This window comes from Pan paniscus, chromosome 2 (genome assembly GCF_029289425.2).
Source record: "Pan paniscus chromosome 2, NHGRI_mPanPan1-v2.0_pri, whole genome shotgun sequence".
In the NCBI taxonomy this organism is placed as follows: Eukaryota; Metazoa; Chordata; class Mammalia; order Primates; family Hominidae; genus Pan; species Pan paniscus.
In genome coordinates, this window is record NC_085926.1 from 87827886 (window position 1) to 87853577 (window position 25692).

General features: G+C 36.4%; 1 long non-coding RNA gene across 1 annotated transcript in view; it reads right to left on the reverse strand.

Annotated features, from left to right (window-relative positions):
* Positions 1–5664: 5664 nt before the first annotated feature.
* The window catches only part of LOC130541339 (uncharacterized), a 119524-nt gene continuing 99496 nt past the window's right edge, over positions 5665–25692 (reverse strand). Inside the window, exon 4 of the long non-coding RNA XR_008955382.2 lies at positions 5665–6218. This is a non-coding gene — a long non-coding RNA (uncharacterized LOC130541339). The remainder of the gene's footprint in view (positions 6219–25692) is intronic.

Genomic DNA, 25692 nt, shown 5'->3' on the forward strand with positions numbered 1-25692 from the left:
GAGTAAAGAAAATGAGAGAAGAGAAATAATCAGAAGAATGGAAGGGAAAAGAGATAGAGGTTTTTGGCAGGGGAGGAAACATATTCTAAAAGAGAAAAATGAACACTACTGCCAGAAAATAACAGAACGTCCCTTCGTGCTCAAATCAGGGCAGGTTTATAGATACAACAGGAGCTAGTGATTTCCTTGCCCTGGTCCACCAAAGAAGTCTAATTTCCCTGTCACAGAACCCAGCAACATCCTTATTCTTTCAGTTCCCAATTCTAACAGCTTTCCTGACACTCCCTTATTCCCAGCTGCCAGTTTTGTCAAACTTGTTCATCTGCTATCCACTGATGATGATTTGTCAAGCACAAGGGCCAAACTGACCCTCTCTGTCTTTTATTTGTTGTAACCCCAAGTATTGTGACACTGGAAACCACCACTCCACTGTCTCTGCTACCACCCGCAGTTTATAAAATTGACTTTAGAGAATGTTGTGCTATCATTGTCTCTTTCTGATATAAGTGACCTGTTGAGAGTAGCAGGCCCCTATAGGGACCTTTCTATCGTGAATGAATCCTTGATCATATGGGTCACCCTTGATGGCTGGTTCTTAGTTTCTGAAAATTACTTACGGTACTAGAATACAGTTAAGATGTTTGGATTGCACAGACTGGAAATGAGATTGCTGGAAGGAGAAACTGTGGAGAGTAAGCATAGATTTTGTCAACTTTTTATTTTCCCAAGTAAGATATTTTCTTTTGAAGAATGTAAATGTGTCATTTAACCCTCCTATTTAAGACCCTTCTTTTAACATGGTTTCATAGGCTTTGTAGGATCTGGTCCCTAGCTGACCTCTCAGGCCATCTCAATCCATATCCCTCCTTGTTATCTGCAAGTCTGATCTGTGCACACACAGAGCCCTCCACATAAAGGTATTCTTTTCTCCTTTTGCCTAGTTAACTCTTACACATTCTCCAGGGTTCAGTTTAGATACCACTTCTTTATTGAGCTCAATTATCATCTCTACCTAGACATCACCCCATTCCTCTCCACATTAGACAGGCTTCCTCTGTTACATGTTCTGATAGCACAAACTACTTTTCCTTCATAGCATTTAGCACAGTGTGGTATGTGTATACATGTGCATGATGGATTATTGGATAAATATTTTTCTGACTTTGAATTATAAGCTCTATGAAATAATAAATCAAAGCTGATAGTGTCATTGTTGTATTTCTTTTGTCTTTTATCTTGGAGATAATTTATATAGGGTAAGTACTAAGAATAACAGTTGTTAAATGATTGGATTAGTTGTTGGCTAAAGAAAAAAAAATAAGCTTTTAAAGAATTAAAATTAGTTTTATTTAGAAGTCTTATTTAGAACTATAGACTGAGGCCTACAGCCGAGAAGGAGTCTTTTAGAGAGGTTTTGTCACTGTTCTGACACAGTATTTTAGCCCACTGTTTATGTATAGATAGTGGGAGTTTAGAAAGCATAAAGTCATATCAAACTTGTGTAGAACTTATGTTAAAGTTGAATTATATCGGAATTGGGATGTAAAAGTATACTTGGCATTAGCTTACAGAACCGTAATCACTAACACCATCAGACAGACATTATCTTATGTGTAGGAAGAAACAAAAACATGGGTCATTTATCTTTTAAGGAGTATAGTAACTCAAGCAAGAGAGGTCAGGGGCCTTGTGCTCTATTCTGTTTTGTCTTCAAAGTACCTTTCTGGTGAGCTGTACATAGTCACAGAGGCAGGGACTTGTAAAATTATGCTGGCAAGCAGAAATAAGCAAACATGGCTTCCTATGTTTGCTACTTTGTCTCACAAGTTTTTCCTTTTGGTCAGAAATTAACCTTCTGGTTGTATTTATAAGACCAACTTTGTCTCAGGTAGCTAAGAAGACTCTTTTTTAGCAAGGTCGGTAATCGTTAGCTGTAGTTGTAAGGAATGAGTATTAGGCCCAACATGTATATTCTTCTATTTATTGAAAAATATGTTTTGGATTGTATCTATTTTTTAATTAATCTGTTTTTTAGACGTCTTATTTTTCTACCAATTTAACACCTTAACCAAACTGTTATAAGAATATTGTAGATTATATATAGCAGTATATCTTTAATAGTATCAAAGTAAGTTATAGATTGGAAAAATACAAGATAAATATTTAACAAAATTTGAACATATATTTGTATCATTTCTATTAATTACATTTTGGTATCTATATTATTAAAGTCTTTTATGAAAAGATATTTTAGGATAGAGTTGATAGTAAATGCTTTTAGAAACTATGGATGACAAAAATTTACAATAGTTACAGTTAAAATTTAACAAAAGTTTTTAGTTGACAGGGAAATTTAGTTATTTTTATTATATGCAGTATTTTAAGATAATTAGAATTATGACTGACAGTGAGAGGTGACAGCGTGCTGGCAGTCCTCAGAGCCCTCGCTTGCTCTCGGCACCTCCCCTGCCTGGGCTCCCACTTTGGTGGCATTTGAGGAGCCCTTCAGTCCCCCACTGCACTGTGGGAGCCCCTTTCTGGGCTGGCCAAGGCCGGAGCCCACTCCCTCAGCTTGCAGGGAGGTGTGGAGGGAGAGACACGAGCGGGAACTGGGACTGTGTGCGGCACTTGCGGGCCAGCTGGAGTTCCAGGTGGGCGTGGGCTTGGTGGGCCCCACACTCGGAGCAGCCAGTCAGCCCTGCTGGCCCCGGGCAATGGGGGACTTAGCACCCAGGCCAGCGGCTGTGGAGGGTGTACTGTGTCCCCCAGCAGTGCCGGCCCACCGGCGCTGCACTCGATTTCTCGCCGGGCCTTGGCTGCCTTCCCACGGGGCGGGGCTCGGGACCTGCAGCCCGCCATGCCTGAGCCTCCCACCCCCTCCGTGGGCTCCTGTGCGGCCCGAGCCTCCCCGACGAGCACCACCTCCTGCTCCACAGCGCCCAGTCCCATCGACCACCCAAGGGCTGAGGAATGCGAGCGCATGGTGCAGGACTGGCAGGCAGCTCCACCTGCAGTCCCGGTGGGGGATCCACTAGGTGAAGCCAGCTTGGCTCCTGAGTCTGGTGGGGACGTGGAGTCTTTATATCTAGCTCAGGGATTGTAAATACACCAATCAGCACCCTGTGTTTAGCTCAAGGTTTGTGAGTGCACCAGTCGACACTCTGTATCTAGCTGCTCTGATGAGGACATGGAGAACCTTTATGTCTAGCTCAAGGATTGTAAATACACCAATCGGCACTCTGTATCTAGCTCAAGGTTTGTAAACACACCAATCAGCACCCTGTGTTTAGCTCAAGGTTTGTGAGTGCACCAATTGACACTCTGTATCTAGCTGCTCTGGTGGGGCCTTGGAGAACCTGTGTGTGGAAACACTGTGTCTAACTAATCTGATGGGGACGTGGAGAACCTTTGTATCTAGCTCAGGGATTGTAAACACACTAATCAGCGCCCTGACAAAACAGGCCACTCGGCTCTACCAATCAGCAGGATGTGGGTGGGGCCAGATAAGAGAATAAAAGCAGGCTGCCCGAGCCAGCATTGGCAACCCGCTCGGGTCCTCTTCCACACTGTGGAAGCTTTGTTTTTTTGCTCTTTGCAATAAATCTTGCTACTGCTCACTCTTTGGGTGCACGCTGCTTTTGTGAGCTGTAACACTCACTGCGAAGATCTGCAGCTTACTCCTGAGCCCAGCGAGACCACGAGCCCACCAGGAGGAACAAACAACTCCAGATGTGCTGCCTTAAGAGCCGTAACACTCACCGCGAAGGTCTGCAGCTTCATTCCTGAGCCAGCGAGACCACGAACCCACCAGAAGAAAGAAACTCCGAACACATCTGAACATCAGAAGGGACAGACTCCAGACACGCCACCTTAAGAGCTGTAACACTCACCGCGAGGGTCCACGGCTTCATTCTTGAAGTCAGTGAGACCAAGAACCCACCAATTCCGGACACAACAGTATCATATAAGGAGGCTTAGACTTTTATAAACTTTATATAATTTTTAGAATATTTATACTAATGATATATTCATATAAATATAACTAGAAATATTTAATGTCAATCAAAACTATGTTAGAATTTTATTAATTTATGTAATTTTTAGACTATATTAATTGCATATTTATAAACATAACTGAAAGAATATATGGTATTATTTGATAATATATTTATATAATTTATTAAATAAGTATTGAGGAAACGTTGAGTAGGGGAATATATTGTTCTCAGTAATAGCATGAAAAGGTTTTTGGTTATATTCTTCAATTTAGACATAAGGAGCCAAAAGTACTGAATTAATTTATAATGGAAAAAAAATATATATATTTTACACTTTCAAAATAAACATTATAGCATCAGACCACAACAGTAGTGAGAAATGGAGAAAAAAAAACAACAGGAGTAGAAAAAAGTTTCAAGGAGAAAGTTGTTATCTTAGCGAAGTAAAAAGGTACACTATTTCTAGAGGAAAAGGAACAGAAGGTAATGATTTTTGTCCTCTAAATTATGTGTAGTGAGGTATACCAGAAATTAAACTTTTGAGATATAAATATAAGAAGCTTTTAAAAGAAACTGGTTTTAAAATTAGAAATTAAAATCTGTTGTGATTTCATTAGGGGTAAATTAATATTTTAAGAAGACCTTGTTCTAACATGGGAAACAAAAATTTTTAGTTTTGTATTAGTTTATTTTTAATATTAAATGTTAACCTTTAAAAATTATAAAGACATAGTTTTTTAAATTATAGCTAACAATTGTATATAAAATTTATTTTATAAATTTTTTTTACAAACTTTATTATGTCCATTTATGACATGTTTGAGCTTTCTGCTTTGTCTTTAAAAAAACAGTCATTTTATTTTAGGAAAAAAATTATTATATAACATTTTTTATATATAAATTTTAAACTTTTAATTGAAATATATGTATAGATCCATAAATTTTTATATTTTCATCTCATTTACTGTTTTTTCTTGTAAATAACCTTTAAATAACCTCTGAATCAGACCAAATTATTTTTATTAAAGAGATATTTGTATATTTATGAATTTTGTATATTGCATATATAGAGTTACATGTTAAACATTTTAAATATTTTGTTAACTTAAATTTTAGTGAAACCCTAGAAAGCAGGAAATTTTGAATTGTCCATCACATAGTATTTTACACATAAAAACTATTTTGTGAGTCTTAGAAATAGGTTTTTTTATAATTTTTAAAATTAGAAATAACCTAGACATTTAGTGAGTATTTATTATTTAATTTAACATAACTTTTTAAAAATTATATTAAAAGTTTACTTATGTGTTTATCTCATTCACTGTTATCTAACTTTAATAGTTTATCTAGATTATTTATGAGCACTGAGATATTAATCAAAGCTAGTCATCATTTTAAGTTATTTTCCTGGTAACCATTTAATCTTAAAGTTAAATATATCAATATTTTGTAGATAACTCCAAAGATATAGCTGTTTTTATTAAACCAATAATATTAAATTAATCATTAATTCTAAAATTTTATAAAGATTATTTTGGTTTTGGCTTGGTTTATAGTTTTATAATCTTTGTTTCAAACCTGGACACTGTAAATTATATATCAGATACAAATATAAATTTGACCAGTAAGTGCAGGCAAAAATGTACATTGAGAATTTTGAAGAAACGTTTATTTCATCAATAATTTTAAAAACCTGCTTATTTATTAAAGATGTATTTCAGTCATGTGAACTTGGAAAATATTTAACAGGGGGTGGTGGGTGCACTATATGCTCTATTCTGTTTTGTCTTCAAAACGTCTCTCCAGAGAGCTGTGTGTCAGCCATCACAGAGCCAGAGGCTTCTAAAATTATAATGACAAAGAAAAATAAAGAAACAACGTGACTTACTATGTTCACTACTTTGTCTCACTGAGTGAATACTCTCAATTGCTTTAAAAAGGTCGTTTTAGGCTGGCCCGCTGTGGCTCACCCTGTAACCCCAGCACTTTGGGAGGCCGAGGCCAGCGGATCACCTGAGTTTGAGACCAGCCTGACCAACATGGAGAAACCCCATCTCTACTGAAAATACAAAATTAGCCAGACGTGGTGACACATGACTGTAATCCCAGCTACTCTGGAGGCTGTGGCAGGAGAGTCGCTCAAACCCGGGAGACGGAGGTTGCAGTGAGCTGAGATCATGCCATTGCACTCCAGCTTGGGCAACAAGAGCGAAACTCCATCTGAAAAAAAACAAAAAAAAAAGGTTGTTTTAGCACCAAATGATAAAGAACAACCAAATCTTAGCACTGGGAGAATTTTAACCTGAATTTCAAATAGCTTGACCAAAAAAAAAAAAATTATTTATATTTTTTATACTATGGATTAAAAAAATCTTAATTATGTACCTAAAATTAATCTATGATCTATCCTTTCTCTGCACTTAAAGATCAATTGTCCTAGATATAAGACATAACCATTTTTATGACATTGGCAAGAAATATACTGAAATGGCACAAAATTTTTTTTTATAAATACAGGATCTTGCTTCCTAGTGATAAGAACCATGTATAAAAGGAATGCTGTCAATTTCCAGCAGAAGGTAAAAGTAGTTTGAAATTTATCCTGCAAATTTCTGTTGCTTCCTGACACTGTGCCCACAATTTTCCTTAGGCTTGTTTTATCTTGTTAGTCAACACCAAAAGTTGTAATGTGTATTCAGTTATTTTTATTGTTTTGGTGATCAGTGGGTTGTGATTGAGGAAACTGAGATGTTAAGCCTCAAGTGTGAATGTCTGCAGTAAAATTAAAGTCTCAGATTGAACGTAATATTAGGTGGTTAGTGGTTAGTCATATGCCTGTCTATAGGCCTCAAGAAAAAGACTAAAACATGTATTTTATGTCTTTTGTTTTTCTACAGTTATGAAGCCTACTGAATATTTGATGGCTTGAACCAAGGCACTATCTTGCAGTGACATAACTTATTTTCTATTGACATCCTATCTGTCACACTTAAAGAGGTCCAGACATCATATAACAACATGTAAACTCAGAAAATATAAGCTATACACATATACATTAAAAAATATAATGACAAGCCATTTACGTTATGTTTAAGAAATGCCATAAATAAATAAAATAGCACTGTTAGGAATATTGAATATTATTCAAATAATCTATCTTTTCTATATCAAAAAAATCACTTTATGTTTGGATTAACTCTTCAAACAGGATACTATTTTTGGATTTAGCTGTAACATTTTCAGAAGATTGTTCATAGATTTAGGTAATTACCAAAAAGAGTTTCAAAAATGCCGAGTATTTATGAATTTAGAACAGTCTTGTCCTAAATATCCAGACATGACCTCAATCATAATGCAAGTAGCTCACCATTGTTTGAGGCTATAAGTGGGTCAAGGTAATAAGTAATTCTAAAATTTGTTCACTCGTGACATAAAGGGGGCTATAATCTGGATGTTGCTCTCCCATGAACAGATGATTATTTTTAATAGAAGTATTTCCATGGACCTTGAGTACTAGTGAGCTGACAGCAGTGACAGAAGTGTGCCAACAACTTGCCCTTAAGTTGTATTTTAGATTGCTGGAATGAGCGGTATTTTTCTCTTATGGGATTTAATAGTTGGTTCTAGTGACAGCACTGTAAGTTTTGCTACTACTTTTGTTTCACATTCTGCATGAATCTAATCATAGGATACTTTACTAGAAATAATCAAAATGAAGAGAAGACACTGGCTATAGTAACTTAAATATAAGATAATTTCATTAAAGTCTTTATAAATCTTCCCTTGAATAACTGCAGGATGACAGCAGAATGTTTTCACTGATTGTGATTGATGTTCATTTTTTATAATCATCTCTGTGATATCATCATATGCCTTTGGAGTTAAAACCTGAAATAGGTTGAAATGTTTAAAATGATGTACAGTAAGGTATTTCACATCCCTGTTCTTATCAATAAATGTGCAGAAAGCCCAGCTGCATACATTCCCCCATGCTATTGTAGGGAAGGTTAGAGCATCTCAAAGGAAATACAGCGATACACTATATCCTGAAGCTGTCTGAAACTCTGGCCATCTCCTTCCCCAAATAGAAAACTTGCTCGAAGACAAGAATTTGTATCCAAGTCATCTGCCCCTTTCTAGAACTGTACCAAGGACAAAAGTATCTGTTTATGTACCTACCTGATACTAGAAAATCCACTTTACTTTGATATTTATTTATCATGTGAAGCTTTGTAAGTGTTTTTTTGTTTGTTTGTTTGAGAAGGAGTCTGGCTCTGTCGCCCAGGCTGTAGTGCAGTGGCACAATCTCTACTCACTGCAAGCTCCGCCTCTCGGGTTCACGCCATTCTCCTGCCTCAGCCTCCTGAGTAACTGGGACTACAGGAGCCCGCCACCACACCTGACTAATTTTTTGTATTTTCAGTAGAGATGGGGTTTCACCGTGTTGGCCAGGGTGGTCTCGATCTCCTGACCTTGTGATTAGCAAGTTTTTACTCTGATAGATCAAACTTTGCTTGAGCTTCAGAATAACGATCTAGGAGACAGTCTCTACACAAACCATTAGCTAGACTAAGAAAAAAAGAAGTCTCAAGTAAATAAAATTACAAATGAAAGACAAAGCATTACAACTGGTACCACAGAAATACAAAAGATCACAAAAGACAACTATGAACAATCATACACTAACAGATTGGATAACCTAGAAGAAATGAACAACTTCCTAGACAAATACAACCTACCAAGACTGAATCATCAAAAAAATATAAAATCTGAACAACTCAATAATGAGTAAGGAGATTGAATCAGTAATCAAAGTTCTCTCAACAACAACAGAAAAAGCCTAGGTCCAGATAGCTTCATGGCAGAATTCTGCCAAACATTTAAAGAAGAACTAATAGCAATTCTTCTCAAATCCTTCTAGAAAATTGAAAAAGAGGAAATACTTCCAAACTCATTTTATAGGCCAGCATTACCCTGATACCAAAGCCAGAAAAAGAAATGGCAAGGAAAGAAAATTACAGGCCAATATTCCCGATAACCATAAAAAGAAAAATCCTCAACACAATACTAGCAAACTGAATTTAACGGCACATTATACACCATGTTCAATGGGATTTATCCCTAGGATGCACAGGTAGCTTAACATAAGCAAATCAATTAATATTATATACTACATTAACAGAGTGAAGGATAAAAATTATATGATTATCTCAATAGCAGAAAAAGCATAGGACAGAATTCAACATCCTCTCATTATAAAAAACAGCTAGATAGAGAAGAAATGTACCTCAACATAATAATCTATGACAAGCCTACAGATGTCATACTCACTGGTGAAAAGTTAAAAGCTCTGCCTCTAGGATCAGGAACACAGTAAGGATGCTTATTCTTGCCACTACTATTCAACATAGTACTGGACATCCTATTTAGAGCAATTTAAAAAAAAGGCATCCAAATCTAAAAGGAAGTAGTAAAATTGTCTCTGTTTACTGATAACATTATCTTATATTGGGAAAATTCTAAACATTCCACCAAAAATATGTAAGAGCTAACAAATTCAGTAAAGTTGCAGAATACAAAATCAATATACTAAAATCGGTTGCATGTCTATACACTAATAATGAACTATCTGAAAAAGAAATTAAGAAAACAATCTCATTATATTAGCATCAAAAAAGTAAATTACTCAGGCAAAAGTTTAACCAAGGAGATGAAAGATTTGTGCACTGAAAACTATAAAACATTGATGAAAAAACATTGAAGACACAAATAAATGGAAATATATCTCATGTTCATGTGTTGGAATAATTAATATTATTAAAATGTTCATAACACCCAAATGCAATCACCAGCAAAACTTTAATGGCGTTTTTCGCAGATACAGAAAAATCAATTCTAAAATTCATATGGAACCACAAATGATCTCAAATAGTCAAAGCAATCTTGAGAAACAACAAAGCTGGAGCAACACACCTCTTGATTTCAACTTATATTACAAGTCAAGAGAGTATGGTATTTATATAAAAACAGACACATAGAGCAATTGGACAGAATAAAGAGCTGACATATAAATTCACGTGTGTATGGTCAACCAACTTTCTATAAGGCTCCAAGAAAACACAATGGGGAAAGGACAGTCACTTCAATGAATGGAAAGTAATGATGGTACTGGCAATTAATGGTACTGAAAAACTGTATACATGCAAATAATGAAATTAAACTCTTTTTTATTCCATATTCAAAAATTAACTAAAAATTAAAGACAAACATGAAACCTGAAATTGTAAAACTCCAAGGAGAAAACATAGGGGAAAAGCATCTTGACTTGGCAATGATTAGATATTATTTGAATATGACACCAAAAGTACAGGCAACAAAAGCAAATATAAACAAATTAAATTCCATAAAACTAAAAAGCTTCTGCATAGCAAGGAAATAATTAATAAAATGAAAGGGAAGCCTATGAAATGGGAGAAAATATTTATAAACCATAGATCTGATAAGTGGCTAATATCCAAAATGTATAAGAATCTCAGATAACTGAGTAGCAAAAAAAAAAAAAAAAAATCTAATTCAAAAATGGGCAAAGGACCTGAATAGATATTTCTCAAAAGAAGATAAACAAATGGCCTACTTGTATATTAAAAAATGCTGAACATCACTAGTCATCATGGAAATGTAAATCAAAACCACAATAAGATATCACCTCACACCTGTTAGAATGGCTATGATTAAAAAGTCAAAAGATAGCAAGTGTTGGTGAGAATGTACAGAAAATGTAACCCTTGCACACCATTTGTGGAATGTAAATTGATACTGCCAGTATGGAATACACAACCTAGCAATTCCATTTCTCTGTATATATCCAAAGATATTGTAATCGGGACCTCAAAGAGATATCTCCACTCCCATGTTTCATTGCAGTATTATTCACAATAGCCAAGATATGAATACCACCTAAATGTCTACAGATGGATAAATAAAGAAATTGTATTGGTCGGGTGTGGTGGCTCATGCCTGTAATTCCAGAACTTTGGGAGGCTGAGGCGGGTGGATCAAAAGGTCAGGAGTTCAAGACCAGCCTGGCCAAGATGGTGAAACCCCATCTCTACTAAAAAAAAATACAAAAATTAGCTGGGCGTAGTGGCGAGCACCTGTAATCCCAGCTACTTGGGAGGTTGAGGCAGAGAATTGCTTGAACCCAGGAGGCAGAGTTTGCAGTGAGCCGAGATCGCGCCACTTTACTCCAGCCTGGGTGACAGAGTGAGACTCCGTCTCAAAAAAAAAAAAAAAAAAAGACATTGCATTATATATGTGTGTGTGTATATATATATATATATATGATGGAATATTAGGCAGCCTTAAAAGAGAAAGAAATTCTGCCATTTCCAACAACATGGATAGACTTGGAGGGCATTATCTTAGGTAAAATAAGTTAGACACTGAAAGAAAAATGCTGCATGATTTCACTTAAATGTGCAATCTAAAATAGTCAAACTTATGGAAGCAGAGAGTAGAATGGTTGTTGCCAGGGGCAGTGCGGAGAGGAAAATGAGGATGTGATGGTTAAAGGTAACAACCATGTCTGTTTACCGTTATAGGTAACAATACTGCATTTTATACTTAAAGTTGCTAAAAGGGTACGTCTTATGTTAATTCTTCTTACAACAACAATAATTACGCCAATAAACCGGGTGTCCAGAAAACTTTGGGAGGTGATAGATACGTTTATGGCTTTGATGGTGGTGATGGTTTTGTAAATAAATACTTATCCCAAAGTCATAGAGATGTACACACTAAATATATACCACTTCATATATGTCAGTCATACCTCAATAAAGTGATTTTGTTTGTTTGTTTGTTTGAGGCGGATTCTCGCTCTGTCGCCCAGGCTGGAGTGCAGTGGCGCGATGTACGCTAACTGCAAGCTCCGCCTCCTGGGTTCACGCCATTCTCCTGCCTCAGCCTCCCGAGTAGCTGGGACTACAGTCGCCTTCCACCACGCCCGGCTAATTTTTTGTATTTTTAGTAGAGACGGGGTTTCACCGTGTTGGCCAGGATGGTCTCGATCTCCTGACCTCGTGATCCGCCCGCCTCGGCCTCCCAGAGTGCTGGGATTACAGGCGTGAGCCACCGCGCCCGGCCATGATTTTTTTTAAAAAAGGAAATGTTAGAAAAGCTTCATGAAATAGGTAACTAATAAATGGAGCATTTAATAACAGAAGTGTGAATACTGTTTAAATTATTGACTTCATAAAGTGGAGATGATAATATCCACATCATAAATTTAAGTATGAAACAAGATAATATCTGTAGAGTGCATAACTCACCACCTAGACTTTTGGTCCCTAGGACAGTTTCTGGCATAGCATAGAAGCTGTAGGATGTTAAATTTGAGAGAGAGTGTTCCAGATGTGTGGAAAAACCTAAGAAATCATTTTGAAAGATGGAAAGGTTTTGGGTTAAGGAACAGAGATCATTCTGTTGTGGCTAAAACACACTATAGAACAAGTTTGTTAATTCAATAGATTGGAATTCTTTCTTAAACAGACTTTAACTACCAACATAGTTAGTAAAGTAACATCAAGTTATAATGTTTCAAAATGGCCTAAAGAAAAAGAAAAGAAGAAGGAAAAAAAGTCGTTGGTATCATACTCAAATCCAAAACAAAATAATGAAACTATCTTGAATTTCAGCTCACAGACAACCATTTATTTTCTTCACAAGTCATAAATTAAGAATTATTTACCTAACCTGTTAAGTTAAAAATACCACTCTATATTCAGAAGATACTTAATGAGATCCAAAAGAAATTGGGTTTTTGTGTGTTTGTGCAAAATGCGGATAATAGTAGTATCTACTTCACGTATTTATTGTGAGGATTAAATAAGTTAATAACTGTAAAGTTCTCAGAACAGTGTCAGACACGTAATAATTTTTCAATAAACTTTAGTTGTTATTATGATGGTGTTTAGCTATCGTGATGGTGTTCTAAATGTTTATCCAATGGATCCCAATGTTCACATTATGATAGAAGCAATTGCATAGACTTTTCATTAAACATTTGCAATTATTTTGTGATTGATGGATATCAGAGACAAAGTTTTTAGCGTTGTTTTTCATTCTGTGAGTATTTCTATGATACTTTGGTTTCTTTGAGACATGGTCATTGCCTATTTAAATTCCACATACCCTTCAATGTGCACCTAAACATATCTTTTCAATGAAGTATTTTTTGCCGCCAACCCCCAATTCTGTCTACCCCCAACTAACTCCAGTAACATGACATAATTCCTGTCCCATTGGGAAAAAGTCTGTTCATTCACTGATCTTACTCAGTTTTGTGCGCTCTTTTGATTTTAAAAATCAAGGATTATCTCTTATTCTATTTTGGTTTTTCTTAATGAGTGGAGAAAACCTGTACACTAAGAGTGCTCAGTAAGACTGTTGCATGCTTAGTAGAATTAACACAATTAACATGAGAAGTAGTAACTGGAAATGGCAATAGCAGGAGTAAGTTTTCACTGGTAGGGGCAGGTTTTAATAAGAATAAAATATGTCAAGTCATCTATTGTGGGCTATCTATTGTCCCAATTTTGTATGTTGAAATCTCAATCACTAGTACCTCAGAATGTAATCATATTTGTATAAAGTGTCTTTATAGGGGTAATTAAAGCTAAATGAGGTCATATGCGTGGGTCCTAAATCCAATATGGCTGGCATTCTCATAAGAACAGAAAGAAACCCCAGGGATGTGTGCATACAAAGACAGGACCACATGAAGGCAAAGCAGCAAGAGGGCAGCTGTCTGAAAGCTAAGGAAAGAGGCCTCAGAGAAAACCAAACTTGTTGGCACTTTAATCTTGGATTTCTAGCTTCCAGAAATGTGAGAAGACAAGTTTCTATTGTTGAAGCCAGCCAGTCCCTGGTACTTTGTTATGGCAGGCCCAGCAAACTAATATGCCATCTAAGTTACCTTTCCAACAGATCTATATCAAATTAGTCAAGGTGCTCAAATAAAAGATATTAAATAAGTGAAGCTCCTGAAAAGCATCTTAGCTTCACAGTTATAGGTTGAATTGTACACCTTCCTCACCAGAATTCATTTGTAGAAGTCTTAATCTTCAGTACCGAGAAGGTAATCTTATTTGAAAATAGGATAATTTCAGATGTTATTAGTTAAATTGAGATGAGGTTATACTGGTGTAGGGTAGACCTCTAATCTAATATGACTGGCATCTTTATAAACAGGAGAAATTTGGGGACAGAAAAAGACATAGGGAGAATGCCATGGAAGTTTGAAGTTATGCACGAAGTTTCTCAATGGTTCAAAACAGGGACTATTAATTCCTGATGACTCTAGTTTCTCTTCCTATAGATTATAATGTTAGTTTATAAATACAATATGGTAAAGTCACAACTTTGAAACTATAAAACTAAGAGATTTTGGATTTAGGTACTCCTTTGCCCCACTTTCAACCTCCCATCTTGCCTTAATGCCACTGAAAACACTCTTGAGATCTAATTAGTAAGTGTGCATTCTGGGACAAGAGAAAAGGAAAAGCAAATTTCACAGGCACATTGCCTTTCTACAGGCTTTTGATGAGCATTTTCAAAGAGAATAATTGTAACTGGTTGTGGGGAATTTATGCAATAACTCAACCTACTCTTAGAAAAGGTATTTGCCTACTAATTGACTGAACATTGAACTAACGGGTGAGTAACAGATGACTAAATAAATACCTATCTATAAAACATATTTGTGGAATCATGCCAGACATGGTGGCTCACTCCTATAATCCCAGCACTTTCGGAGGCTGAGGCGGGTGGAACTCCTGAGCCCAGAAGTTCAAGACCAGCTTGGGCAACATGACGAAACCCCATCTCTACCAAAAATACACACACCAAAAAATTAGCTGGGCATGGTGGCGTGTGCCCGTAGTGCCAACTACTTGGGAGGCTGAGGTGGGAGGATCTCTTGAGCCCAGGAGGTGGAGGTTGTAGTGAGCTGAGATCACGCTACTGCACTCCACCCTGGGTGACCGAGTGAGACCCCATCTCAAAAAATAAAAATTAAAATAAAATAAAATAAAATAACATATTTATGGTATCAGGCTGGCCAATCATGGACCATCAGAATATATTTGGGTTTTTTCTCTGAGATAGAATCAGAAATTCTGATCCTTTTTTACTCTCTGCCAAAAAAAAAAAAAAAAAAAAGCCATTTACAATGAAGTTAACAAGGCATGTGATTCAGTGCTCCTTTTTTGCATTAGCCCCTTAGGAGAGGCCCTAGCAACATGTTCCCATGGTCAAATGGTTTTTGTAATACTTTTGGGGAAAAAATGTATTCTTTTTTCTTAAAGAAGGCCCTCGAAATTCAACAAATTTCTGAATCCACTCATCTTTCTAACAGCAACATTCAGAAATGTGAGAGCTTGATGCTCTCTGCCTATGTCTTCAGGAGAATGAAGGTGCAGGACCTAACTGGGCTTATGGCCCCATTTAACAGCTGATGGGCTCACTCATGGGTAAAGAGGCTAGAAGTGCCAATTTTTCAAGAACTGATAAAGGAGATAGAAAGTAATTATTTAGGTAGATAGTGAGGGCAAAAGAGTCCTCAGCAGAACTTCTCTTCTAATAAAAGGCAGCCCAATAAATCATTTTTTTTTTCCTAACAAAAAGCAGCCTGAAAGATCGAGCTGAAAGCATAAATAAGGAAGCCAGAAGCTTGCAATGGGGGATGCCTGCAGCTGCACTGATAGAAAACGGCTACCTGGAGCCAGGCATGTCCACCATGAAAGTTCCATCTTCCCTGTTTTTGTTAGCACATGTACAGTAAGAAAGAAATGGGCAACATGGAGAAACTCAGGCAGAGAAACCACCTGCAAAATAAAAGATTGGGGTGGGGGCTGCCAGAGATTCGTGCCGTATGCAGATGGCACACCTGGTCCTAACTTGTTTTTCACACCATGTGTAGATCAGACACCGCCTCCCCAGTAGCTCATCTATAAAACCCCCTGCATTTCACAACAGAATGGCAACACACTTTTCCATTACCCCTCTCTGTAGCAAAGAGCTATTCTCATTCTTTCACGTATTAAATTTCTGCTCTTAACTTCACTGTGTGTGTGTCCATGTCCTTGATCTCCGTGGCCATGAGACAACGAAATTTGGGTGTCACCCCAGACAACAAGGCCAATTCAGCATGGCCCCAGAAACTGATAATGTGCTTTCTACGTCACCATTGACGGTTATCTCATACTAGGCCATGTACTCTTTTCCTTAGTTATTTAGCCATTGATATTGCCATCTTGACTCCTGCTATACAGGAAGCGTTAAGTCAGAAAAATCAAAGTGGTGGAGACAATGGATTGGGGGACAGGAGAGGAGAGAATAAAGGTAGACTAGAAAATATTTTTTTTTTCCTTGAGAGAGAGAGAGAGGATCTCACTTTGTCACCCAGGCTGGAGTGCAATGGCATGACCAGGGCTCACTGCAGCCTTGATCTCCCTGGGGTCAGGTGATCCTTGCACCTCAGCCTCCTGTGTAGCTGGGACCACAGGCATGCACCACCACACTCAGCTAAATTTTTGTATTTTTTTTAAGAGACAGTCTCCCTGTGTTGTCCAGGCTGGCCTCAGGCAATCCACCCACCTTTGCCTCCCAAAGTGCTGAGATTACAGGTGTGAGCCAATGTGTCCAGCCTAAGAAAATAATTTTGAATAAGACTATTTATACGGAGAAATCAATCGATGTATGAAAATAAAGTTCATCTTAGGGAAATCACAATGGGCTTTTAAAATGTGATTGCCAATGTCTTTTAAAAGATATTCCCTTTCTGAAAAGCTTAAATAATTAATTTTAAAACATATTAGAAATATGTGAAGACTAAGATATGAAAAATCCTACATATGAATGACATAAAATTAAGGAGATGACCAAAGAATTTAAGGCAACGACAAAAGAAAAAAATTTGAATTTCCATTTTAATACTCAAGTCTAATGTTCTTAAAGTTGAGTGAGGCCATCAAAAATGAAAAAAAAATCCCTATCTTGTTTGATTTTACTTTTTTTCATTTCAGTAAGTTAAAGCAAAGATTAAAATCTGCCTTATTTTTTTTTAATGACATCAAATGTCCTCTTATCAGAAAACCATTATCTGCTCACTTAATATCTGAAGGTGATAATAAATCAATTTATCACCAGGTGATAAGTTAGCCCTTATTACTCAGTCTAGATATGGTGGGTTCTGACTACTTATAGAATTATTACATAACTTCAACCAAATACTTATAAAAACTTGTGTTAATTAAACCTAGCACTAGTAATTAATTACCAATAGATTTTAATAAATAAACAAATTCAAAATATCATAATAAAAGCCTATGGAATATTCAAAGCAATCAAGGCATTCTATAATAATTAGATCTTTAACTATGGGTATTACACTTAAAATTATTTTTAAATTTTTATTTATCCTTTATGTTCCAAACACCACTGCCACCCCAAATCCAGAAAATTGCATTTGTTTTTCTGTTCTTCAATTTTCATAAAGGAATAAAATGTAATAACTATCTGTTACATATTACATTTGTACATATCAACATACAAAGATATATTGTATATCTTTCCTAAAATTTATTATAATAATTTTGGGGGGTAAATCTATTCTCCTTTGCATTTTAAGCACATTTTTTCAGACGAATCATTATAGTTTAAATTGTGCATCTAGCTATTACAGTTAAATGTCCATAATTCCCAAAATAAGTTCCAAAGAGCTCCTTAGGAAATGATCTAATTTGACATTCACTCAGAAATTAATCTCTGTGAGTGGTAACTCTCCTTCAGTTAACAATAAAATAGCCTACTGAATTTATTGCGTTTGATTTTGTAAACTGAAAACAAAGGCTGTCCTATAAGCTATACAATTTAAATAACTAGTTTTCTAAATGCCAGTTATTTGCATAATGCTAATAGTATGTAATAGATGCACAAAACTTTCAGCTAATATGTGATGTTAATGAGAAATCACTTAACAATAAATTTCTTATTTCAATATCAGTTACTAACATTCATGCTGACAAGATAGAGACCAGTATGAAAAAATACCCTTAAGTAGTCAATAAAGAAATCAAAATGTGTTATTTCAATGGTTTGCAGCTTGTTTCTGTCAAGAATAACTGATAATCAGGATAGTGCCAGAAGAAGGGTTCAATTTTCAAGAAGTTGCACCTGTGATTTCAGCTGCTGCAGGTCAATGGCAGACACTCAAGCTGAAATTACAGAAGCTATAAAACTGTTGACAGCAGAACTCAATTTTATTGTCCTGACATTCCAAGTGAGTACATCAGGAATAGGGTTAACCAGTTGCATTCCAGACTGTAGACACTGCTGCTTTATAGAGAGACATAATCTTTTTGACACTCCTTTTAATATTTGACATTAATTTTTATTTGAATTATAATAGCTATCTTTAATTAAGTACTTATTATATGTCAGGCATCTTACCAGATTTTTATATATTATTTATGATTCACAGATAAACTGAAGCTCACAAGAGATAGTCTGCCCACCTTTCCAGCTACACAGTGATTTGAATTGGCCTGGTTGATTTGAAACCACATTATGCTGTAACCCTCTCCTCATAAGATGCTCCCTCAGAACAGCAGCAATGGCATCACTTGAGACCTTTTAGAAATGCAGAAACTCAGGTATTACCCGAGGTAAAATGGACGAAATCTGCACTTTAACAAGATCCTCACATGAGCCATATGCTCATGCCACTAAAGAAGTACTGCAGGCTGGAGCGGTGGCTCATGCCTGTAATCCCAGCACTTTGGGAGGCCAAGGTGGCTGGATCATTTGAGGTCAGGAGTTCAAGACCAGCCTGGCCAATGTGGTGAAACCATGTCTCTACTAAAAATACAAAAATTAGGCAGCTGGTAGTGGCATGTACCTGTAATCCCAGCTACTCAGGAGGCTGAGGCAGGAGAATTGCTTGAGCCTGGGAGGCAGAGGTTGTGGTGTCACCAGACTGCACTCCAGTCTAGGTGACAGAGTGAGACCCTGTCTCAAAAAAAAAAAAAAAAAAAAAGTGCTGCACAACACTATTTCATTGAAAGCAATTTAAATGACCCTTATGGAGCTTCTGTATCCTGCCAGTGAATTAAAATCAGTGACCTACTTGCAAACATATACAAACATACCATTCACTTTCAGTAATATGCAAACTAAGAAGGAGGGCTTGAGAAAAGCAGCATTCCGGAAAGCATTGCTAGGAAGTAAAGGATATCGGATTTGTCCTAACCAAATTCAAAGATATTTCATAATTTAGTATCACAACCATATTGTTTTCTTAGCAAAAATAATTATAGTAACTGTCATGTTTTATTTAAAAATCAATTAAATTTATCATTTGTTTATTCACTCAACCATTTAATGAGAATTTGCTGAATGTTTACAGAGTTGTTCGCAAATTCTAGCTGGCATCAGAAGTACCAGGAGGGCTTGTTCGACCACAAATTGTTAGGCCCCCCACCCCAGAGCTTCTGATTCTGTGAATTTCTAACAAGTATGCAGACTGTGCTAATGATACTACTCCAGGCACTACTCTTGAAAGCCACTGACTCTGAATATACTAGCCATTATACTATTTTGGAAACTATAATGAATTTGATAGTATTTTTTTCCCTAGAAACTTACATACTGTTGGGCAACTACAATGACTACTGTCAAGTTCACGGCCACACCGAAGGTCAAGCTGAGGTCCAGAGGGAGTGAGTGAATGAGCAGAATGAACACTCGAGGGACGCAGGCAGGTGAAAGATGATTTTATTCAGCAGCAGCTCTCATCAACAGCTTTCTCTCACTCTGTCTGCCTTGTCTCGGCTGCTTAGTCTGGTGGCCTCCACACACAGCTGTGCAGTTGGCTCTCCCTTGCCTTCGGGGTCAGCAGCTTAACTCTTTTTCTCTCTGAGCACGAACAAGCCGAGCTTGTCCTAGCTCTCCATTGTCTGTCTGCAAATATGGACATCTCTGGCTTTCTCTCTCTTTCTCTGGGCGCCAGCAGCCTACACAGTGTCAACAGGGCAATTAGAGCTTTCATAGACAATAGTGGCTTAGAGTCAAGTGATGGCCTTCCCTATGTTATGGCTATGGTGGTGAGCTTCTCTATGTTATGTCTGGATGGCTATGATAACAAATGGAGTCATACACCTGCACTCTAAACTTGCTGAGTCACACAGGATGTAAACATCTACCTTGGCCTATCCTTGACCAAAGCACAGCCATGTTCTTTATAACTACGTAAATATGTGTGAGTTAGAAAATGATCATCAAAAAGGGTACAAAATTAATACTACAGGTATTCAAAATGCAGATACATTATTTCTAGCTACAAGATTCAAGTGAAATTTCAAATAATAATGGAAGAAAAATGAAAAACATGATTTGAAATTTGGGGAGGAGTCAATGTTGTGCTTGTAACAAACTGGATACAATCTGGACTTTTAGAATTTTATAGGCAAGGCATTCTTTGGATTAAGAATCACTGAATATAAATTAAGATACAGAAACAAAAAATTAAGATTGACAGCTGCTTGATCTAGCAATGTTCGAGAACTGGAAAATAGAAACTAAGGTTGGAAATAGTACAGGGTGAAATTAAGTACACTGGGCATTTATTATAAATAATGAGATGCTAGTTAAATATTTTAACAGAGCAGAGCTGTAATCAGTTCTGGATTTTAGGAAGTTTTATCTGCAAATTATCATAGCTAAATTCCTGCAGCTAGTTTGTGATAGAGGTAGGGTTTTAAGCAGTGATGTTTTATTATTTCTCCAAATTTATTATTTCCATTCCTCCATTTTGAAAATGTTTTAGGAAAGGGGAAAAATGATAAAATAGCAGTAAAGCAGGATGAAGAGATGGATGAATGAATGGATATGTAGGTAGATGGATAAATGTGGAGATGGGCATATATATACATATGGATAGATCAATAGAGATAGAAAGATTAAAAAGGAGATAGAAAAGAAGATTAAGTTTGAAGGAGAGAAAATGAAAAGGAAAAATGAAAGAGGGAAACTTGATGGTATACAATATTTTTAAAAGGAAGGAAAGAAAATCAGTGCCACAAGTGGCCAGCTGATCTATGGGAAGAAATGTTGCTTATTCCCCCACTGTAATAGATGGAAAAGCAGAAGAGTTAAGTGAAGATATAGAGCAAAAAGGTACACATAAACTTCCTATAAGAGTGTTTATCTGAAAGAGCTTCTTCCCAATAAAGTATAACAGAACAGAAGGATTTTTAGAAAGGGTATGTAGGAAAGTGTCAAGATTAAAAGATGGAGGAATTTGGAGAGTTTAGAATAGAGATGTTTTCAATAGAAGAGTCCTACTAGGATTCATTCACATTATTTTTGTATTCCAAATGAGGAGTTTTGTTCCTATAAATCAGACATTACATTAAAATATTACCTTCTAATAGGGCCATTCCATATTTCCTTGTAAAATACCCACCACCTTGTCTCCCCAATTCACATCATCCTGTTTTATCACACCCTGTATTTAAAATTATCTTGCTTATTTACATGCTCATTTCCTACCTCCCTACCATCCTTAATTTATAAAATCCAGAAGAGTAGATACCTTGCCTATCTTTCCTACTGCATATCCCCATTGTCTAGAACAATGTCTGGTAGGGGCTATGAGCCCAAACAATAGTTGTTGAAGGAATACTACTTTATGACTTTGCCACATAATTCAGCAATTCCAGTAAAGCATACTCAAGTTGGAGATATGAATAACCGAGATCTAGAGAGTGGCATAATAGTGTGGATAAAATTTAAAAGCGAAACAAAAAGTGGTTATTCAGAGTACAAGAGATACATCATAGAACTGCCTGATGTAGGTGCTAGATTTAGCCAGCTAGGAACCCTAGAAGCAAAATACTGAAGTAAAGTTAGGTGAGAGAATAGATATGAAAGTTACATCTTGAGAAATGATTCTCAAAGTGTGGTCCAGGTTCAGCAGGATCAACATCACCTGGACAATTGTAAGAAATTCAAATTTTCATCCCCACCTGAGAAATACTGAATCCGAGACACCGGGGCTCAGTGTATTTTAACAAGCCGTTCAGCTGCTTCTAAGCCAGGTGAAATTTGAGAACCACTGCTTTGGCAGTGAGGATAGGCATACCTTGTTTTATGGCATTTCACTTTATTGCTTTTTGCATATATTGCATTTTTCACAAATTGGAGGTTTGTGGCAACCCTGCATCAGGCAAGTCAATGGGTATCATTTTTCCAACAGCATGTGCTCATTTTGTGTCTCCATGTCACATTTTGGTCATTCCAGTAATATTTCAAATTATTATTATTATTATATCTGTTATGGTGATCTGTGACCAGTGATCTTCAATGTTACTATCGTAATTGTTTTGGGGTGCCAAAAATGCACACATATAAGATGCCAAACTTAACAAATAAATACTGTGTGTGTTCTGACTGCTCCACTGACCAGTCATGCCCCCATCTCTCTCCCTCTCATAGAGTCACCCTCTTCCCCGAAATGCAACAATATTAAAATTGGGCCAATGAAAATCCTACAATGGTCTCTAATTTTTGGAATGAAAAGAAGAGTTTCCTGTCTCTAGCTTTCCAGGTGTGGTGGCATGCACCTGTAATCCCAGCTACTAGGGAGGCGGAGGCAGGAGAATTGCTTGAACCCAAGAGGCGGAGGTTGCCATAAGCAGAGATCGTGCCACTGCACTCCAGCCTGGATGCCAGAGTGAGACTCCATCCCCCACAAAAAAAGCTAGAAAGGATGAAGCTTAGTGAGGAAGGTGTGTCAAAGGCAGAGATAGGCTGACAGCTAAGCCTCTTGCACCAAACTCTTGGCCAAGTTGTGAATGCAAAGGAAAAGTTTAAGGAAATGAAAAGTGCTGCTCCAGTGAATACACAAGTGATAAGAAAGCAAAATCATCATATTGCTTACATGGAGAAAGTTTTAGTGGTCTGGATAGAAGATCAAACCAGCCACAACACACCCTTAAGCCAAAGCCTAATCCAAAGCAAGGCCCCAACTCTTCAATTCTATGAAGGCTGAGAGGTAAGAAAGCTGCAAAAGAAAAATTTGAAGCCAGCAGAGGTTGGTTCATGAGGTTTAAGAAAAGAAGCTCTATCCATAAAATGAAAGTGCAAGATGAAGCAGCAAGTAATGATGGAGAAGCTACAGCAAGTTATCTAGAAGATCTAGTTAAGATTATTGATGAAGGTGGCACACTAAACAACAAACTTTCAATGTAGATGAAACATGTATTGGAAGAAGATGCCTGTATACATGAATAATATTCTATGGAAAGTTTATATTTTACAAGTATCCCTCCACTGGAGGGACTCAGGACAAAATTAGAGTTTATGGAAGACAGAATTTGTACATCAAAAAAGTAGGGCTTAGACTGTTTTATTACTGAGTTATCTTCCAATTTTGAAAGACAATGATTCTAAAAGCCTTTACTCCACATTTAGCCCACTGTAGATAAATACTTAAAATGAAATTTCTTCAAATCTATTCTTTTTATTAGAAAATAATTTAATTTTCTCTAAATTGCAGTCATCTCCATTAGCTAAGAACTGACAATTGAAGGGTTGAACACAACTGCTCTTATTGCATTAACATGGAGACAAGCATCACTTATCTCTACATATTACCTGGTTCTGTTTAAGGAAAATTTGTGCAGGGACTCCAATTTTTCACTTAAAAATTGCAAAAAATAATACTCTGTAATGTTCCATAACAAAAGAAAAAATCAAACTAAATGAAAATAAAAATATTAGCCTAATATGTGGAAATCAGAAATAGGTTTCCACGACCTCACATAACGCATATTGAGAGTTTTATTAGAATCCTCTGCCAATGAAGTATTGCTTTGCTGTTCAAAATAAATGCTGTAACAGCTTTCCAAATCATCTACATTGCCACCACAGACAATATCTTTGCCAGCCACATCAAACTAACTGGAAAAAAACATAAACAAGTACCAAAATGCATTCGCTAATGAATTATCTTAGGGGAGAACCCCAGAGAGAGCAGCAAAGTAAAATTTAAATTGGTGTCGTGACTGAGGTAGACAACTAGACAGCTGGGAATTATAGTTTGGAAGTGTCAGATAGTGATAGAAACCAAGTGAGCATTCTAATGATCTAATGAGAGACAGACTAAGATTGGGTCAAAGACAAGGTGCCAAAAACTGACAGAAAAGCTTCATTGGGTATAAATAATTGAGATAAGTAAGTAATTCTATGAAGTTTCATGGTCAGATGCAGATACTTTTCATTTGGTTATTCTGTGACGTTCACTTATGGCAGAACTACATGATCCTAAAACACTTAAATTTACCAAATACAGATAATCCAAATTATCTGGGACTTCCTCCATCTTGCTTTGAGGCAAGAACCACTTTCTCATATTGTTTTTGGAAATGGGAGGATTGATTTGCATAAGAGAGAGTTTGGGTTTATCAGAGCTGGTCCTACAGTCTTTGTCCAGAATGTGTTGGTAAGTTTAAAACAATAAGGTCCTCAGAAAATGAAGGCCTGAGCTGGAAACAGAGTAAAAACATGACTCTTTGTGTATACTCAGGTGTTTGCTACATAAACCTGGATTAACGTACATTTGTCAGAAAGTTTAATAGATATCAATTTGACCTTACTATTCTGCAAATAAGTTATAATAAAAACACAAATAGTATATTTAGGATCTATCATTTGGCTATGTAGAAGGTTGAAAACAATGTCTTCTATGTAAGTATTTCATAGTTTTTAAAGTTAAGACTTGTTAATCATGCACTCACCAACTGTGAGATTTACAATATACATAGCACGCTTTTGTGGCTTTATACCCACACAAAATCAGATTCTTTAATACTTGTTTTCAATTGGTATACCTATCTATAACAAAAATTATGTAATTGCCTTTCCAATATAATTATCTTTGAAAAACATCTGCTCAACCAAATTTTTGCTCTCAAAGAACATATTTTTGTTGTTGTTTCAATTATGAAACTTTCTTCACATATTGGAGTCATGACTATTATGACAATTTGCAATCCTCACTATTGGCATATTGTGGGACCTAGACATATCCGGATGCTGAATTTGTCTTGTGGGCTTACAATGGCCACAGATGTTGATGCTAATAATATAACAGTACGGCATGGTTAGTCATCTAAATGAACTAGTAAGAATATGAAATATGTACCAAGTAAAAGTACTGCAATGCTATAGTAATATAGTAATATTTTTCTGTTTCCTTTTGTGTTGTGTTTTTCAGGTTTGAGTAATGAACCAGTACCTTTCAAATAGTATTCTCTTTATCATTGATAAAGTATTCCTAAAGTCAAATGAAAGTTCCAGAATCTTATCTACTCAAAGAAATTATACATTATGAACTTAATTAATAATGATGAAATTTTCAATCATTTTGTTCTTTTTAAAATGACTTTTCTCATTCTAAAGGTAATATATATACATCTTTGAAAAAGCTAGGTGCAAAGCATAAAGAGTAAGTAAACTTAATATTTGCATAAGTAAATGAAGAAAATACTCAGTTCTGCAAAAACAGAAAACAATTGCTTAATCACCTCTGTCCTACCACAGGACAGAGGCCAGGGATCACAGAGCACTTAGA